This window comes from Megalops cyprinoides, chromosome 3 (genome assembly GCF_013368585.1).
Source record: "Megalops cyprinoides isolate fMegCyp1 chromosome 3, fMegCyp1.pri, whole genome shotgun sequence".
Taxonomy (NCBI): Eukaryota; Metazoa; Chordata; class Actinopteri; order Elopiformes; family Megalopidae; genus Megalops; species Megalops cyprinoides.
The window spans coordinates 47,478,145-47,484,275 of NC_050585.1; positions in this window are offsets into that span (position 1 = coordinate 47,478,145).

Here is a 6,131-nt window from a genome sequence, read left to right on the forward strand (position 1 = left end):
ATTGGCCTTTAGCAGACTCTCTTATCCAGAGCTTACATTGTTACCCATTTATACAGCTGGATATTTACTGAGGCAATTCTAAGTTAAGCACCTTGCCCAAGGGTACAGCAGCGGTGCTCCAGCGGGGAATCGAAACAGCAACCTTTTGGTTACAAGTCCTGCGCCTTACCCACTATGCTACACTGTGTCCACTGCTGCCCCTGCCCCTTTAGCACCATGTCTAAAATGTACAGAGCCCTTCACAAAGTAATATTCTCATGATTTTTTTATGTAGTGATCACAAGATGATAATATCGGGATTTTGGTATCATCAAAATGGTCATCTCGAGATTTCGTAGTGGATAAATTGGTACTACCAAAATACTTGTGTTGAGATCAAGAGATTCATGATTCAGAACATTACCTATTAAAATATCAAATGTCAGAATAGGGTAATTATCTTGTGATCTCAAGATCCACCAAAAATTATTTGATCATGACTTCAACCAATCACATAAAAAATAAGACAGAGGTGTGGAATAGTTTTCAATGCAGTAAAATGGAGGCGAGGTTGATGAACTTCTAGATCTAAACTTCTAGTTGTGTCACTGCAAATGAGTAGCTTTTTACGAGATTGTTGGCCACACATTATACTTTTCCCAAGCAGACACTCCAGACTGACTTACAAAGCTAAGCATTTTTTCCATATTATTGTTCCATTTATACAGCTGGATATTTACTGAGACAATTCAGGCAAGGTACCATGTCCAACAGTAGTGACCCATGTGAGAATTGAACTGGTAGCCTATGGGTTATCATGCTGACAACACTTGACACATAAGTGTTCCATGATCAGAATAAACTGTCAATGCATTAACATCAGAGGCAATTATGACACTTCAATCAATTTTGAATTAGAATGCATCAAAAGTTAGAATGATGATGTCATAAAACAACTCAATTGTGAGAAAATAGAACACATTTCTACGTTACTGCATTCATTGACGTTCCCCACCATGCCCTGCCTGCACTGAAGGACATGGGTGGTGTGTGCAGGTGCTTGTGGCCAGCTGTCTTTTTGACACTCCTTGTTGTTGATGTAGGCAGTAGGCCAATAGCTAAGAATGAAGAAGATTCTCTCTCACCTCGCCTCATCCCAAGGCTGGTGGCATTGAGGACATCTAGTCCACTGGGGACCAACTCAACTGCAACAAGTGATGAAATCTCACACCAGGTTGTGGACAGCTGGAATACAGGTGGGCACCATTTCAAAGTTTCGCTGTTTTTTAAATCTTGCCAAAGATTTAAATTGGTTTTGCTTACATTAGCAATGAAACCCTATAGACCACCAAGCAGTGTCAAAGAACAATCGTGCAACTGAACTTGTTCATGTTGTTCATGTTTGTGGTCATGGGTAGTGGTGTAGCATACTGCTAAGTAGCAGGACTCATAACTGAAAGGTTGCCGGTTCAATTCCCCACTGGGGCACTGTTGTTGTACCTTTAGGAAATTAAAAATTAAGTAAATGAATAAAACTGTAACCTATGTAGGTTGCTCTGGAAAAGGACGTCTGCTAAATGCCTATAATGTAACGTCGAACCTTGGCTAATGATAATAAATTAAATGCAGGGCCTACTCTTGAGCAAGACAAAAAAGGATTGATGGAGTTCATAGCAGAGACAGTGGAGTACTTCCATCTCCATGTTCCTCAAGCCGCCATCATAGTCGTGTCCGTCAGCATCGTGGCCATGGCCATGCTGTGTTGCCTTACGTGAGTACTAGAGCATACTCATATTCACTAGAACCTACTCATACTCATACTGCACACTCTGTCACTCACTGTTGTCCTCTACCACTCATTCTCTCACATTCACTGTCATTCTCGCTGTTTCTTGATTATTGGTTTGCGTGCGAAGTGTTTGTCAGGCCTGGTTTCCTATCAATAAATTGAACCTGATCTCCTCCTACTGCTCTGACGTTACATTCATACAACAGCATACCTTCAAAACCTCGCCCAACATAAAGTGCTAAGTATTTCTTTTCTAAATACACATTTTTTTTGTTTTTGATTTACAGATTTAAAAACACAGTTTGCCCCCATTTAATAACATTAATCGAATTCTCAAAATAGCACATACATATCAGTTATAGGTGATTGCCTAGACAACCACGCAGAGTTTCATACATTTTCAAATGATTACATCATGTATCTCTTTCTGCCTTTGTGGTAGTACTTTTACAGTGGTGTGCATTTAACACAGAAGAAAGTTAAAACTATGTACAATACACAATTAGTCACAGCAAAACAGCTAGCTATGTTAAGAACAATACAGGAGATAATATATAATGTTGCTTTACACTACTTTATAGACAGCTTTGAATGCCACTGTTAAATCATTAACATACATGTGACACGTTTTTCAGGTAGAAACTGTATATGCCATAAGTAAATTTTGAAACTAAATTTTGTATTAATGTTATATACATTGTATATGTTGTATTTTTCCATTCTGGTCAGTACGTATTTTCATTTTGAATCATGTCTCATAACGTCTTCACTTCACACTTCATATAAAATATTATGTTATTCACATGATATGGTATGCATAGTTTGTTCTTTTATGTGATATTTACATGTGTTTAATACTGCAATGCTGAATATTAACATGTAATACACATTATTTACTTCTTTTGCAAGTGGCTACAGGAATAATGCTTGAAAACAGTTTTACACCATTGTTTAGTTGTGGAATGTAATTACAGTTGTAATTACAATTACCATTACAAAAATACTATTATTAAACCATTTGCAATGCTCTTACAGAACTGATTTATTTACTTATGTATAAAGGAAATGGAGATAACCAGTTAGGCTGTTTTCATGTGTGATTTTACACACTTACATTGTTCTAAAGAGGTGTGAAGTTCATTGATTCCCTTTTCAGTACAGTCTTAGTTTGCAATTGTGTGCAATTCTTTGTATACATCAGACTGGTATACTGCATGTGTGTACATACATGTGTGTGTGTGTGCGCGTGTGTGTGTGTGCGCGCATGTGCAAAAGAAAAGAGAGAGAGACATCACAAAAAGAATACCTCCCCTACCCTGGAATGACCCACTTCACACCAATGTTCACTCGACAGCAGTGTAAGACCTGAATCCATCAAGTCCCTGCAGCCGTCTGCTTGTATAAACAGCTTTGCACTGTGATAATATCTGTTTAGACTGCTCTTGGTTTTCCTGTCACATCACTGCCAGAATGTTAGTCCCAGAGCAGTCCTGGGTCCTCACTTGTCCTTCACAGACTGAACAGGCTGACCTAGAATCAGCTGATTGGAGGCATGTTCACAGCCTTCATGTGTCTGCCGAAAAAGCAGGGTTACACTGAGTTTTTAAAAGCGGTTTTTGGATTGATCCTGAAGACATGAGAATAACACCCCTCCTGTTTATAACATAATTGTCCTGAGTCTTGTCTAATGGCATGACTGACTCTGGTGTCTGTCTTTCAGGTTTGCACTTGATCGACCCCTGCAGTAAGACAACACTGGGACCGCTTTGGCAATGTGCACAAACATCCAAGCAACTGATTCACTGAAACATTTTTAATATTCTATAATGTATATATAATATTTTGTTAACGGGTAAAGAAATCTTAAGACAACATGAGCTCAATCAATATATTAAGACCAGTATCAGCAACTACTTCTCAGATTGAACTATAGGCATAGTATGTATATATGGTCCATATGCATGAAGATGGCTACCTCCTCAACCATCTATCGCAGCAATGTGCAATGATTGTATGTAGTCACCCAGGTCCCGCCATGTTTCCTGTCATGTGTATATTAAGAGGTTTTTTGAGGGGAAATTAAATTCTTCAGCGGATGTTGATAATGTTTTGCATCATTTGAGCATTGCCTTCAAAAATCTTGTTACTAGGGAACATATGTTTCACATGACTCATTTCATGTCTCAGTGGGTATGCTACAAATCAGAAAATCAGATGAGACGTTAATTAATCATTTTGATGACAACACTAGTTGACATAAATATATTTTCCTGTTCCTATTCAGCAGATTAATCATCAAACTCATAATCACCTCTGAGGAGATAAGTTATTCAAGATGCAACAGTTACTTGTAAATGACAGCAATAATTTTTCCAGAGCAAACAGTGAAACACAGAACCACGTGTACCTGTTTTACACATTAGTAAATATACCTGATGTCCTTTAGAGTTGGTTTGTTTAAGTAATTCAAACTACTGTCTCTTCCTGAATTGTAAATAAGGTGTGTGCACTAGCCTGGATTCAGATTTACCTTAGTGTCACAAGAGATTTTGTCACATTCACACCACACTGCCTCCAGGTAGACCTCATCCTGGGTCAGAGCTCGACTCTCTCAGGCCCATTTGCAGTTTGACGCTTGACATGGCAGGTGAAGCTGAAATGGGCATGTTGATTGTGAGGCTGTGGAATCCACAGAACAGCCACACAAGACTTCCACAAACAAGAACAGCAAACACGTCTTACCTTTTTGATTTATTGCATTACTACTAAACAACATAAAGTTATTAAGTGCAGTGATGGTGGTGGTGCTGGTGGTGTGTGCGCGTGCACGTATATATGTATTGTATTGGAGTGACATCAATATTAAGGTTATACATTTTTTTTGTCTTATTGCCATTTCAGCTTTGTGCTCTAGTTGTCATTCTTGCAAACTGTGGGTAGAATACAGTTGGATAATCAATGAAAAGAGTACACTAAACTATGCTATTTTTCAGGGAAAAAAAGGTTATATCTGTAACCATGGATTTACAAACCAGGGAGCACATATGACTTAATAAATATTCTAATATTGTGTATTCATGTTGCATTTTCAGTATTTAAACATCCTACCAGGATTCTGTAGTTCAGCAATCACAGCAAAATCAGGAAATGTATTGCAATGTCTGCATGATCCCATGATTGTCACAAAAATCCTACAGAAAATGATGATCAGACAACATTTTGCTGTATTGCAACATTCAGAAAATACTGGCTGGCTGGTTGTCATTTTAGTGCTACCCACTAGTAAGGAGTACTTCCCAGTATCCACTTCTCTCCTGCTGGGCAGCTAGCTGGCATTCTCACCTGTCATTCTTATTATTGACATGGCCCACTTGCCCTGGAATATCGGTGTCAGAGATTGTGGAAAACAGTATCTAAATGATCTGCACAAGAGTGAAGGAAAAGATTTCATGTTTCAGATGTAATTTGGCACTGGAACACAAGCAGAAATCCACCGTATTGTGGTTATCCACTAAAGATATCAAAAGAAGTCAGAGGCCCATGCTGAGGGAGACAACATTCACAGATACAAGGCAATACTATGAAAAGAGGCAAAAAAAAGTGCAGAAAATGTCAAGGCAAGATGCTACACAACACATTAAAAACACAGTGATATTTCTGTTTATTGTGTTTCACATGGTGGTGTCTCCTTCTGCTGTGGCTGACTATCACATGCCTCACACTCCTCACATCCAAGGCAGTTATCTTCGAAAATGATGATGACATTAACAGATATCCATAGCTTTGCAGCTGATTACCTTATGATTACGGTGGTTGTAATGGTAAAATAACTGTCACTTTTGACCAAAAGATTTGTTAACTGTAAATGTATTATTTGTTAATAATAATGTCACCAAAAATGATCATTTCACATGACAGAAATCACACACACACACACACAAAACCAAGAAAATTGTGGTGAGACTGATTAGAACAATCATTACTGACAACTCAATTCCACATGCTTTCTATTAAATATTAGCAGCTGGCAGGGAAAGTGAAGAGCAGTTGACCCCTGATATGGATGATATAGATGGTTTTGTCTCATATATATCTGTTTAATGAAAATGCAACCTACCAGTATGAACTGCTCGAAGTAAAAGGGTTATGGTCTATCTACATGGTCTACCAAGACCTAAATGTGGCCAGCAGAAATCCGGCATTTACTCTAGAACAACTAAACCTACATGTATAAAGACATTTGGAAATAATATTTTTTGCACTGATCATATTGATTATCAGAGGAACTATCTAATGGTTTACTTTTACAATTGGATGTTGTGTTGTTTTGTCTATTTATTGACTTGTTATTTGTGTCTATTTA